We start from the raw sequence: 14,552 nt of genomic DNA on the forward strand, positions 1-14,552 counted from the left end.
GTAGCACACTGTTTAGCTTCCATGTATTTGTGTTTTTTACAGTTTTTTTTCCTGTAATTGATTTACAGTCTCATAGCATTGTGGTCAGAAAAGATGCTTGATACGATTTCAACTTTCTTAAATTTTCCGAGGCTTGATTTGTGACCCAAGATGTGATCTACCCTGGAGAATGTTCTGTGTGCACTTGAGAACAAAATGTATTCTGCCAGATTGTTTATTTGAGATTTTTCTTGTTTCTTGAGGTGAGATTGAATTGCTTTAAACTTCCCTCTTAGAACTGCTTTTGCTGCATCCTGTAGGTTTTGGGTCGTCGTGTTTTCATTGTCATTTGTTTCTATGTAATTTTTATTTCTTCTTTGATTTCTTCAGTGATCTCTTGGTTATTTAGTAGCACACTGTTTAGCTTCCATGTATTTGTGTTTTTTACAGTTTTTTTTCCTGTAATTGATTTACAGTCTCATAGCATTGTGGTCAGAAAAGATGCTTGATACGATTTCAACTTTCTTAAATTTTCCGAGGCTTGATTTGTGACCCAAGATGTGATCTACCCTGGAGAATGTTCTGTGTGCACTTGAGAACAAAATGTATTCTGCCACTTTTGGGTGGAATGTTCTATAAATATCAATTAGATCTATCTGGTCTACTGTGTCATTTAAAGCTTGTGTTTCCTTATTTATTTTCTGTTTGGATAATCTGTCCATTGGTGTAAGTGGGGTATTAAAGTCCCCTACTATTATTGTGTTACAGTCGATTCCTTCTTTCATGGTTGTTAGCATTTGCCTTATGTATTGGGATGCTCCTACTATGTTGGGTGCATAAACATTTATAATTGTTATATCTTCTTCTTGGATTCATCCTTTGATCATTATGTAGTGTCCCTCCTTATCTCTTGTAACAGTCTTTATTTTAAAGTCTATTTTATCTGATACGAGTATTGCTACTCTAGCTCTCTTTTGATTTCCATTTGCATGGAATATCTTTTTCCATCCCCTCACTTTCAGTCTGTATGTGTCCCTAGGTCTGAAGTGGGTCTCTTGTAGACAGCATATATATGGGTCTTGTTTTTGTATCCATTCAGCCAGTCTGTGTCTTTTGGTTGGGGCATTTAATCCATTTACTTTCAAGGTTATCGATATGTATGTTCCTGTTACCATTTTCTTCATTGTTTTGGGTTTGTTTTTGTGGGTCTTTTTCTTCTCTTGTGTTTCCTGCTTGGAGAAGTGTCTTTAGCATTTGTTGTAAAGCTGGTTTGGTGGTGCTGAATTCTCTTAGCTTTTGCTTGTCTGTAAAGCTTTTGATTTCTCCATTGAATCTGAATGAGATCAGATAGAGTAATCTTGGTTGGGTAGAGTAATCTTGGTTGTAGGTTTTTCTCTTTCATCACTTTAAGTATATCCTGCCACTCCCTTCTGACCTGCAGAGTTTCTGCTGAAAAATCAGCTGGTAACCTTATGGTGATTCCTTTGTATGTTACTTTTTGTTTTTCCCTTGCTGCTTTTAATATTTTTTTCTTTGAATTTAATTTTTGTTAATTTGATTAATATGTGCCTTGGTGTGTTTTTCCTAGGGTTTATCCTGTATGGGACTCTCTGTGCTTCCTGGACTTGGGTGACTACCTCCTTTCCCATGTTAGGGAAGTTTTCCACTATAATCTCTTCAAATATTTTCTCAGTCCCTTTCTTTTCCCCTTCTTCTTCTGGGACCCCTATAATTCGAATGTTGGTGCATCTAGTGTTGTCCCAGAGGTCTCTGAGATTGTCTTCAATTCTTTTCATTCTTTTTTCTTTATTCTGCTCTGTGGCAGTTATTTCCACCATTTTGTCTTCCAGCTCACTTATTCGTTCTTCTGCCTCAGTTATTCTGTTATTGATTCCTTCTAGTGTATTTTTCATTTCAGTTATTGTGTTGTTCATCTCTGTTTGTTTGTTCTTTAGTTCTTTTAGATCTTTGTTAAACATTTCTTGTATTTTCTCAATCCATGCCACCATTCTATTTCTGAGATTCTGGATCATCTATACTATCATTACTCTGAATTCTTTTTCAGGTAGATTGCCTATTTCCTCTTCATTTATTTGGTCTTGTAGGTTTTTACCTTGTTCCCTCATCTTGACACTTGGCATGTTTTTTTGCCGTCTTTCTTTTTCTTTTTTTTTTAATTGGTAGGGTTGTGTTCCTATCTTACTGGTTGTTTGGCCTGATTCCAACACTGGGGTTTGTAGGCTGTTGGGTAGAGCTGGGTCTTGGTGCTGAGGATGAGGAACTCTGTGAGACCTCACTCCAGTGAATATTCCCTGGGGTCTGAGGTTCTCTGTTAGTCCAGTGGTTTGGATTTGGAGCTCCCACTGCAGAAGCTTTGGCCTGCCCCCGGGCTTGTGAACTAAGATCCTGCAAGCCACCTGAGGTGGAAAAAAAAAAAAAAAAAGGAATAACAAAGTAAAAAATAAAATTAGACTAGGAAACTAACAGATATTTTAGGAAGAATATAAAAATAAAAATATAGATGAATCAACAACTGGAAGGTACATCAGTATCACAATAGTAAAAAAGAGGAGGAGGGAAAAGAAAAAAGAAAAGCGAGGGGAGGGGAAGGCCTTGGCTGTGGAGGGCGGGGCCTAAGCAAGGGTGAGGTTTGGGCAGTGGGTGGGGCCAATGCCCAGTACGCACAGGGCTGGAAAAGGCCCTGGGGGCTGTGGGGGCTGGGGCTTAGGCTCAAGGAACAGAAGGCTCCGAGGCGTGCCCCCCTCCGCTGGTCTCAGAGGGCGGGGGACCTCACCTGGGAGCTCAGCAGGCTCCCCGTGCCCGAGTGGGCGGGGCAATCGCCCTCTGCTCCTCTCCCACTCCTCTGGTCTGGGAGGGCCCCTCCCACCTGCCTCTCCTGATTCCCCGGCCTCCCTCCTGTGCCCCCAGGACCCACGTGGCTTCGATGGGGCTTTGGAGGGCGGGGGTACGAGCCTGGGAGCTCAGCAGGCTCCCTGGCCCGAGTGGGCCAGGCGATTGCCCTCCACTCCTCTCCTGCTCTTCCTGGAGAGTCCCTCCCACCTGCCTTTCCTGATCTACCCAGCTCAGAGGTGCCAATCCTGTCTGGCCTCCACTTCTCCTCCCGTCTCAGTCCCCCCACGTCCTACCGGTTCACTGTGAGGTTCTTCCTGTTTCCTTGGGCATCAGAGTTCCCCCACCAGTGGCCGTCAGGCACCCTAGTTGTGAGGAGATGCTAACTCCATGTCTTCCCACACCACCATCTTCACGATGAGTTTTCATGATGGTAGAGTAGGCAGAGGTCAGACAGCATTCTCTAATGGCTACTACTTACCTGGTCTTATCCAGTCAGGTGCCAGGTACATCTCCTTAACTACAACTAAAGAGTTCTTTTAACTCAGAATTCACAGAAAAGGCAGGTCTCTCTCTTCCCAGGTTGAGAAGGACCAAAGTTGTAGTGTAGGCATGACTATGCATAGGTCACATAAAGAACTATAAACTGGAAACAGGTATAGAGAAACCTTAATATGCAGTCTTGAGGAGCTTCCAGGTGTCAATTACCAATTCCTCCCTGCCTGAGCTGTGGTGAAACCCATGGTCAGGAGCTCCCAGGGCCAAGCCCAGTCTGGCTCCAACCAGAGCCTCCTCTTTCATTGTCACACTGATTCCATTTTGTCCTCTGATCCTCCTCTGTGTCCCTTCCTGGTCTGTGCTATTTGAATTACACTGTCAGCTACTCTACAACAGCATTAATATCCTAATTACAGAGGAGTCTCCTTTTCACCAGCCACAATTCCCGAAAGAATAATGCACAGATGTCATCCACTGCATTTCTGTTGCTCTAGCACTTTCTGACCTTTGTGCTTATTTGAGAAATCTTTGAAAATGCTGAAGGTATCATTCTCCCTCGGTGGAAATATTCTTTGGGAAAATTCCCACTAAAACTGTATTTCCTCCCCTGCTATGGCAACCAGAGTTTACAAGGCCTGCTTTCTTTAGGTGAAGAACAACTTTCAGACTAAATGTCTCCCTCACATAGTAAACCGTGATTGTTTTCTGTGCCAAAGTATCTAGCTCCAGTATCAGTCTATTGGCGAGAAAGAACTATGGTGCTGGGTCGATGTCTGCTATTTACCTCCTTAAATTTCATGTCATGGGGGCTGTGGTGGTTTGGCTTCAGGTATAACACAGGCTTAGTCGTGGTCCTTCATTTCACTTATATGGACTTTCTCCTCCCCACCCACCACTTTTTTTTTTTTTTTTTTTTTGGTATGATAGAGATCTATAGTTTGTGGACTCTGAAACCATATTTTACAAATCAATAAGTAAGACATGTGACCTGAAAAAAGATTTTTTTCCTGATTGGTACATGTATTTTACAGAAAGTTTCTTAAAATTAAAATTAAATCAGATTTAGTTATACATTGGGGAAAAAAATCACCTTTTAAAAAGATAAGATTAAAAATATAAAAAAATTTAAAAAAAATAAAAATAAAAAGATAAGATTACGTAATATAGACACTGCCCCTAAGAGGATGGCAATATATGGAAAGTTTACCTATAACATATACAGAGTGATATGTATTATCAGCTGTTAGACTTACCACTTATTTTTGCAAAAAAGAATTCCTTCTCCAGGTTTGTATCCATGAGAGAGGTAACCAAGAAGCTACACTTTTTTAAATATAAAGATAATACAACCCTTAATCCCATAACCAGAAAGAACTAACATCTCCAAGCCACTTTTCTCCACTTTGGAAGGAGAATGAGTTAGCTTTTTTTTCTCTCTCTCTCAGAGTTACTATTCTCAAAATGGTAGACAGTGTGCAAATCCTAGAGTTTATTCTGCTTAAACTGTGAGCATTTTCCCTCCAGATTAACTGTGTGCTGTAGAAACCAAACCTGTAATTACTGCTATCTAATAGTTTTATAACATGCCATGCACTATTTGCAAGGAATTTTTTCTATCATTTTTTCATTGCTCATTCAGAAATACAATTCAATGAGGAAAATGAGCTCTTTTCCCCTTGGTATGGGAAAAGAGACTGTGCAAGGGCAAAAATAGACTTTTTCCCCCTGATTTGTGTTCTGCCTACCCAGAGTTGAAGTAGCCAGGAACAGAGTATGATCATTCTCTGTGAATTTATTATATGAAAAGAATTTGATTTTTTTTTAATGGGTAGGAAAGCCTCAATTTCAGCTTATGTCCAGGACCTCATGGGGATTGTAAAAGTGGGAGAAAACCCTTTAGGTCAGAGTGACTCAAACCATCAGAGAATTTTCATCTGTCCTTTCCAGGGTCAAGTCTAAATCTGTAACAGGAAGAATTCTGCACACAGCACAGGTAGGAAGCTAGGAGCCAGGGAGAGAAGGGAGCACACATCTTCCTGCAATTTGATATAGCCCCTGTTGTGCAAGCTGGACCACCAGAGGGAATAGGGTTGGTATTCTGTTTGGGCTGTCGTGCTTCTGTGTAGATAAAGAAAACTTTGGGGAAAAGCTGAGCCAAAAGCAAGAAGGTAGACATTCCATAGGAGGAAACAACCAAGGGGGAAGGGACTGTTTACTTCTCAGGAAGTTATGAAATCTCGTATGTAAAACACAGTCATATTTTTGTTATTACTTGATTTAACACTCCAGGAAGTTAGCCCAAGCCAGCTGTGACTCTCAGGCTGCCCCACTCATTAAAATCCCCCCTCCTCCCCCTTTGGATTCAGACCCCCTTTCACCGTTACTGGATGTCGCCTGGCCTGTTGTCGCTATCTCGACTCCATGTAATTCAGGAATGTGCCTGTGCAGTGCTCCCAAGAAGTTTCTTTTTAACAACGTATTATATTCCTGCAAAAGTAAAAGTTCACTATAGAAATTTTGGGAAATTCTGAAAAGTACAAATTAAAAATACATGGCACAGTAATTCTATCGCCTGTACATTGTGCCACTGTTAACACATTAGTGATATAAAACTGTTATTTTTTAAGCATTCACACTAATCCTGAAGATACCAGGTGTGGAGGTGTCCAGACCCTACCCTTGAGGGCAGAGGTCGTATCTTCTCTGTTTAAGTGCCCTGCTAGCTGGCCCAACGCCCAGCATGCAGGAGCCCCACTGTGTGTGCAGCATCCGCATGCCTGAGTTTTCAGAGGAAGATTCTAGAATGGGTCCAGGAAAGAAACGTGTTGGGTACTTTTTCTCAGATAGCAACTATCAAATATATTTCTCAATTATGACCTTTTTCTGGAATTGTCTAGAAATGTCAAAAATGTGGGCCTGAGGGTTGAAGAGAATGTAAGACTTTTCGAGGACTCTGCTCAGAAGATAAGTTTACTCAAAATTCTGTGGCATTTCTTTGGCACCTAGGGCAGGAAGATACCGGCTTGGGACAGTGGACTCCCAGTGGGTGAGCCGAGCCCTGGGCTGCTTGAGAAGGGACAGGGGCAGGGGTGGATCTGCTGAGGCTGGGGCCTCACCACCTACCTGCAGTATCTGATTCAAGGTGGGTGAGGTTTGAAGAGGGGTAGGGGAGGGGCCGGGCTGGTTGGTATCCAGGCCCCCTAAGCCACCAGGGCCTGTACATGGACCATATGTCCCTGCATGGAGCAGCGCCCGTAAACAGATTACAGAACTCCATTCGTTAATCCCCAAACAGTTTTCTGTCATTTAATTAGAAAATTCATCTTATTTTGCCTCCAGGCCTTGTAGCCTTATTACATTTGCACATATTTCAAAATGTTTCAAGTACTGACCAGATAACATTAATGAATATATTAGATAGGCAAACGCTTTTAAACAAAAAATAATAAACATACTTGTGTGTGTATATAGAAAAAAAAAAGTTAATTCCGTCTGGAGCCAAACAGGTAATTTTCCCTTCAGCGTTTTTTCAGTCAGCTAAGACAGGTTGGCCTAAGAGTGCAGTCAGCCTGTCTGCAGATTCCGGCTCGACTTGCATACCAGGGTCAGAGTTTTTTCAGAAACAGACAGCGAGATGATCTGATTGGCTCAGGTCCAGAGCGTGGTCACAAGGGCTTCTTTGATGAAGGGGTCCTTGGTAAGTCCTGTACCAAAAGCAGCCTGCCACCCTCTTTTCAAAGATATCCATTTAGAGTAATTCCCAGAAAGGGAAAAAAAAACAGTGAGAAAAAGAGAGAGGGAAGGGGAGCAGAGAGAGAGAGAGAGAGAGAGGAATTACCGCAAGAATAATTATGCTCCCTGGCATAGAGAAAGGGGGAAAAGTTATTACAAGTAAACTGCTGGATGTTGAAGTGGCTGGTTGGCAACTCTGCAAGAACATAAGGAATGTGCAATTAAATTCATTAAAACATCATCATTATGCTTATCAATCTTTTTCCAAAAGGGGTGTGGGGTGGAGCAGTATGTTAAGGCATGACTGCTTTTGCAGATAAAGATCCAGGACTACTTAGTTGCTTCTCTCAGCAAACAAAATCAGCTCTTCCGTTCCACGAGGCACTTACAGCTATACACGTGTCGCGGTGGTGCGTGCGCTCCGGGAAAGACATCTGGGAGATTGGCTTCTCTCAGCCGGCAAGCTTCCTTGTGATAGGATCTCCATCAGACAAGCAAGTCTTGATTAAGCACCTGCTGTATGCCCAACACTGGTATTCAAAGAAATTCAGAAATATGATACATGGTGTGAGCCCGGCCCTCCAAGCACCATTAACTCAGTTGGGGAGGTGAGACCTACGTCATTCATTCACTGTGCAAAAAAGATGTATTGAGAGGCAGCCGTGTGTGTGTACACTCTGCTGGGTGCACTGGGTACCAGGATGACCAAGGAGGACACGGCCCCCGCCCTCACCATCCAGCAGGGAGTCAGTCCTTTAGGCCCAAGTTCAGTGACGCAGAATTGCTACGTGACCAGTGCCGGGATGGGAAGGTCAAGGTACAGTGGGAGCACAGGTAGAAGGAACGACTCCACATACAACGTGCTAATTGTCCACATTCAACGTTAAGCTCCTTGAGGAGATCTTTTGTCTCTCTTTTACCGTCACTTTTTCTCTTTCTTTGCTGCTATTATTTTTTAATGGCATTTTAAAAAAATAAATTTATTTATTTTTATTTATTTTAGTTTTGGTTGCGTTGGGCGTTGCTGCACGCAGGCCTTCTCTAGTTGCTGCGAGCGGGGCTACTCTTCGTTGCGGTGCGCGGGCTTCTCACTGCGGTGGCTTCTCGTTGCAGAGCAGGGCTCTAGGCGCGCAGGCTTCAGTAGTGGTGGCTCGCGGGCTCAGGAGTTGTGGCTCGCAGCCTCTAGAGCGCAGATTCAGTAGTTGTGGCGCAAGGGCCTAGTTGCTCTTCGGCATGTGGGATCTTCCCGGACCAGGTCTCGAACCCGTGTCCCCTGCATTGGCAGGCGGAATCTTAACCACTGCGCCACCAGGGAAGCCCCTTTAATGACATTTTTAATATGAAAATGGTTTATGGTGAAGATTAATCACATGCAGAAAAATATAAAAAGAAAATTTAAATTATCCGTAAGCTGAATACCCAGAGAGACCCACTCTGACATTTAGATGTATTCTCACTCTGACATTTAGATGTATTCTCTTCCAATTTTTTGGTTTTATTTTTGTTTTTTCTAAAATCATATAAATAGAATTATTTTTTCACTTGACATAATGTGAGCATTTTCCATATCATTAAATATGCTTCAAACCATTGTTTAGAATATCTACACAGTTTAACTAATCTTCTACTGCTGGACATTTTGTTTGTTTATAGTTTTGCACCATTATACATAATATTGCCCTGTGCATCTTTGTATGTAAGAATTGTCACTTATTTCATAACCCCACAGTTATTTTCAAATAGTGTTTATGCAATAACCACCTGTAAAATAAAGGAAAGATACATAAAACAAAACAGAGTATAACCGTGGGACCCAAACTGGAGCTGAAGGAATCTGGAAAAGAGTTTTTTCACTGGGGATTAACATAAACAGGAAGGGTCATAGAGAAGGTGGGACTTGAACTGGGGTGGTCTCATTTTTAAAGTCTTATAATACTGTGGATTGTCTCAAAATCCCCACGTTGTACTTTCTTCTGAGCATCTGTAAGGAGCACCCCTTTTCCTCCACCAGCTCAGTCCTGGGAGACCCCATCACTATGTCTCCACTACATCCCTAGTTCGGTAATCCACAAACATTTCTCTACTTCGGAATCACCTGGGGTGTGGGTTGTAAAGACCGATTGCTGGACCCCATCCCAGACCTGCTAAATCAAAACCTGTGGAGTGGGGTCCGGGAATCTGCATTTTTTAAACCCACACCAAGGTAACTCTAGTGCAAGGGGTCAGTGACCCAACGAGGCAGGAGGAAGTGCTGGCTGCAGCCGTGATGCTGGACACACAGTGGTCAAGAGGAAGGGCTCCTGGCAGAGGGGTGTGGGCTCAGTCCCTGGCCCTGCCATTCACCACCTTTGCTTCCCAAGCCTGTCTCCTCATCTGTAAAAGGAAGATCATAGTAGGAAATTCCTCCAAGAGTAGTTGTGAGGATTAAATGAAGTGCTTAAGACCCCAACCCAGAACCAGTTTCCAATGAACATTTTTGGTAGCATTATTATTATTATTATTATTATTTTTGGTAGCATTATTTTTCACATGTATTGTTTCTCTTCAAAACCTGAGCAGCATGTAGGCCTCCTTGCTTAGCCTTAGTCTTGGCCGGAGCTGAGCTCACCAATGAGACCGTGTCTGTATTAATAAGAGTGGCCTCAGAGATCAGTGACCCTCCTGTACAAGGCTCCCGCAGAAGCGCCGGTGCCTACTCTACTTCCCTCAGCCTCCTGTCTACAGCAGGGGAGCTGGGACATCTGATTGGTAGAAATGCATCCCTGGTTGTGAGCCAAGTTAAGCTAAGGTGGGAGGGAAAGATAAGCCTAAGGAAATGCTGATGCGAAGAGGTGTGACTGGAGAAATACCAGTACCCCTCAGGACTGGAGGGGAACCAGCTTGATCTTTAATTCCTGGTTTGATCAAGGTAGTGTAAAAATGGACCCCCAACAGTCTTTAGATGGAAAACTAGGTTTTAGGTTTCACATATTAGCTGTAGTTAAAGCCAAATGTTCATTCCACTCAAATTGTGTGGGTGGATCACTTTCCTCCCACTGTTGAAGTATCGTGTTTTTAGCTGCTAATAAACTTAATAAAATCCATTTCTTATTTCCCCTAGTGTATTAAGTCTGTTCACATGCACTGCTGAACCAACGCTTAGTGACACTGTGTTAGAAAGTATTTTTGTTGGAAACAGACAACAGACGCAGTTCAACTGCAAAACACTTCTCAAAAAGGCTTCTTTTCTCCAGTCTCAAGCTTGCAAAGAGTCATTTGAATTCAGGGAATCCTCCCAGTCAACCATAACACCTACACAAAGTATGAAGGAATTTTGTTTTACTGGTTCAAGAAGCAGATTCAAAGGAACTGCATGCTTTTCTACACCCACGGAAGCCCCCACCTGTTCATTTCCCACCCCCAGACTCTCATTGCCGCTAAGGGCCCCGTGTCTCCTGGCTGTCCCAACATGCCAAGGCTGCCCAGATCAGAAGAGTCAGGGTGCATTTCCAGGGTCTCGCCAACCCCAGCTCTTCTCAGACTGCTTGGTGATTGAACGCTGGTGCTGTAATCAAGCAAAACAAAAATGCGCTGCTGAGAAGTGTGAGGAACCCTGGAGTCTTCCAAGCCGGGGTTGAAAAGAACCAGAAATAAAGAAGGGGGATTGTGAAGCTATAGATACAGACAAGGAAAATATGCAGGAGTCCACATGGAGACATGGAATCTAAGGAGGTAGAAATAGACGTTTGACAGTTTCAATCGTTCGGTTCTAAAATTTCAAAACATGGTGTCTAGACCACTACGATGCATTATGTTTGTGGTGTGTTGATTATTGATACGTATGTGTTGGGGCAGGGACAGAGATGAAATTTTAAGAAAATCCAAAAAGTTGGAAACAATCCAGATGTTTGTCAATCCATGGTATCAAGTTCCCATTTGATTTAAGGATGCAAAAATAGGACAGAATGCCCTTCCTTGTCTGTCCTGCTCTGTTTTGGTGACAGGTGAAGCCATTTTACCTGTGAGCATTAATTTTTCTTTCTTACCTTTAAGATTAAAAAAAAGATAAAGCCAACCTCGTACTCAGGCTTTTGCATACCAGGACTGTTAAGTCTTGAGGAATTTGCTGCTTTTTTACAAAGTGATTGTGAGATCTTTGCTCTTCTGTAAGGTGAAAACTAGAAAATTACAATGCCATGCCCATGTTTGCTGAAGTGATCACCCCTCGATTGTGTGGGGCTTATCTCCTGGTATAATCAGCATGGCCCTCTTAAATAGAGCTGTCTTAAAAACCCAGATCTACTGGTAAGATTTGTTTTAATTTTGGTCTAACAGCTTTAGGATTACCGCTCAAGACTATATCGTCAGGCTTTTGTACAAACAAGGAGCTTACACAAAACTCCCATTATAATGGTGGCTTGAGGGCAAGGGAAAGCCTTGTTTGGTTGATTGAGTTATGATTGTATAGGGAACAAATAAAGGCTTTCTTTCCTTAAACATAACGGTTATGTCTTACTCTCACTAATAATGCCACATATTCTTTGGAAAAATATTTACACAGCCTGACATTATTCTTAATGTCAATGCAGTGTGTTACCTCTAGGTTGAAATCCAGTTTTAATCCTATAAGCTAGAAAAATAAGTTCAATTCTGCACAATTGAGTTTTGAAACTGTTGATTCTGTTGCTGTATTTATTACCATTGATGGTTGGTCTCTCCCTCCTCCCTCCCCCTTTTTCTCCTCCCACACCCCCCTCTCTTCCCCTCCTCCCCCCTCCTCCTCTTCCTTCTTTTCTCTCTCTTTCACTCCGTATGTATATATGAATTAAATTGATTAGCTGTATATGTGTATATAGCTCTCTACATGTGTGTATCTATACACGTGTAACAATTTCGTTCATGCTGCAAGAAACTATCTTAATTCCTTCTCTGGGAATCTACTCTGTGATCTCAATAAACTCTTTTACAATGAACTGATTTACTACAGACCTGGACAGTATTTATGCTTTCTCCTGCCTTCCTCCCCAAAGAAGTTAAATGGCTTTTCTTTGACAGTTGTTACACTAGGTACATTACAGTTTTACTTGCCAGATTTTCTTTAAAGTCTCTTATAAATAAAATGGATTGGAAAGTTTGGGTGCTGGGTAGGTTATGTGATTTCAGCTGAGGGGTAGCCAACCACTGGTAGTATAGATGCTGTGGGGCTCATTTCTGATGACTTTAAGGGCTGCAGGCACATTCTCTGTAGCTGCACTCACAGGGGCGCTAGAGCCGAGTGTGCTGCAGCCAGTGATCCAGACGCAACCCTTCAGCTGCAAGGTGTGATGGCGGAGGCCAAAAAAGAACAAAAAAGTGAAATCAGAGGTGAAGTTAGACAAAACTAGGTTGAGAGCTTTGTTTTTCTGTTTTTCTCAGAAATGGAAACCAGATAGCGATCCAGAAACAGGAAGACAGAGAGATTCCTACGAATTGGAATAGGAGCCATAGTGAAGGCTTTTAAAAGTGAATTTGCAGTGACTTTGGCCCTGGATCAGGCACTGAGTGCTATTTGTCTTCTCTAAATCCATCTTTAAACATAGTTCTGAGAGTATATTTGGGCAGGAGATTTGAATTGGGATATTATAATTTCAACAGGACTAATTTTAATCAGTTAATTTGGCATTTTGGAAGCACTTGAGGTCATTGTAATTATGCAAAGGATACGCAGTCATTAGCGCTCAATATCCCAATTTCTTATTAATATCTACCTGGAATCGAGTTGATGAATATGAGGCCATCATTGCCTGAAAATGAACATTTTCACTTGAAAATGTTACAAAGTGACAATGTTACAAAAACATTACAAAATGTTACAAAGTGATTTTCACTTGAAAATGTGGCTTCTTTTCACTCTCGGCTGCTCCCAGAATTGGTGTGAGTGCTGGGCCTGGACAGCAGTGCCCTTTAGCTTTCAGAACCATATCTCACATACGTTGAATGGATCAAGACATCTTATTTATTTATTTATTTGTTTGTTTATTTTTGGCTGCGTTGGGTCTTTGTTGCCGCTACTCTTCGTTGTGGTGCGTGGGCGTGTCATTGCGGTGGCTTCTCTTTGTTGCAGAGCACGGCCTCTAGGTGCGCGGGCTTCAGTAGTTGTGGCGCAGGGGCTTAGTTGCTCCGCGGCATGTGGGATCTTCCCAGACCAGGGCTCGAACCCGTGTCCCCTGCATTGGTAGGTGGATTCTTAACCGCTGCGCCACCAGGGAAGTCACAAGACATTTAAATACCCCTGATGGAGCTTATCACAGCTAAATGATCTGGCGGAAGGCTAGTTTAAAAATTAAGAGTCACAGCTGGAGGGCGTTTTGCTAAGCTTGCGACCCTCGAGCACCTCAAACTCGGACCCGGACAGCACCTGCCACTTGGCACCAGACTCAAAAACCCATTGGTGGTGCCACTTTGGTTAGTAGAGAGTGAATGACTGGGCATGTGACCTCTCAGTAGACTTTAAATGTTCCATTGGCCTTTGTTCCAAGTCTCATGTCGAAGCATAATTTTACACGCCCCACCTGCACCAAGGTGATGAGGTTGAATTGAGTTCTTGCTTCTTTTCCTGCCTGTTTGTACTAAGAGCATGTTGCCCTGCTTTGTAGCTTCAATAAGTGAATTTAATAGTCTGGTGGCAGGTAGGACGCTGCTTCACTGAGTTATGGAACTTCACAGCCCTGTGTTTGGGAGTTCCGTGCCTTATATTGATATAAGTTGTCTTTGTTTAGAACCTATTTTATGCTTAAACCTCATCTCAATTTAGCTCTCAGGCATTGTTTCATGAAAATATGCCACAAGGTCATTGCATTTCTGCCTTTGACCTCCAGCCTCATGCTTTTGTTACCTGCTGCCATAGGACGCCAAGAACATGTAATGAACCGGGTGCCAGTCAGACACCTGTGCAATGGCCTTTACAACCCTCTCAATGGTTTATTCATCTGATTCATGCCGTAGCACCCTTCCTGGGAAACAGCATGCCAAGAACCTATATGGTTCCGAGGAGAGAAAAAGGGAGAGATGGAAGGAAAGGTTCTTAGAAGGTGCAGTTAGGCCTGCCAGTGACAGTGTCTGCGGCATCCCGGGGAGTTGTTTAAACCTTCCCAGTAGACTGATGCCCAACCTGCAGCACTGGAGATACACGTGGTACCCTCAGGAATTCTGAGTTAAGTTTAGGGATTTTTTCCTCTTCTGTGCCAGAGATTCTTGGATGCGGTTTGCATGCATGCTGTGTCAGCCACCAGCCACTTAATCCCAGCCAGAGCCTGTAGTACTTGATTTGTCGGCCATTGTAGCCAGCTGTAGGCAGTTCTTGATTGTCTGTGGGAATGGAGAAGACTTGGGGCATGGTTCATCCAAAACAGTGAATAGGGCTTCCCTGGTGGTGCAGTGGTTGAGAGTCCACTGCCGATGCAGGGGACACGGGTTCATGCCCCAGTCCGGGAAGATCCCACATGCCGCGGAGCGGCTGGGCCCGTGAGCCATGG

The 14,552-nt window shown here is 43.1% G+C and overlaps 1 protein-coding gene across 8 annotated transcripts in view; it reads left to right on the plus strand.

Moving 5' to 3' along the window:
* Positions 1–14,552, plus strand: part of VTI1A (vesicle transport through interaction with t-SNAREs 1A) — a 374,999-nt gene that overhangs the window by 306,535 nt on the left and 53,912 nt on the right. The window contains exon 10 of one of the 8 annotated variants that reach the window (XR_003677514.2): positions 11,092–11,805. The exons of the other annotated variants lie outside the window; for them this stretch is intronic. The gene's annotated coding sequence lies outside the window, so the exon portion shown is untranslated. Of the gene's footprint in view, positions 1–11,091; positions 11,806–14,552 lie in introns of those variants that run through there. 8 annotated transcript variants of the gene reach the window in all.

Source organism: Physeter macrocephalus, chromosome 20 (genome assembly GCF_002837175.3).
Source record: "Physeter macrocephalus isolate SW-GA chromosome 20, ASM283717v5, whole genome shotgun sequence".
Lineage (NCBI taxonomy): Eukaryota > Metazoa > Chordata > Mammalia > Artiodactyla > Physeteridae > Physeter > Physeter macrocephalus.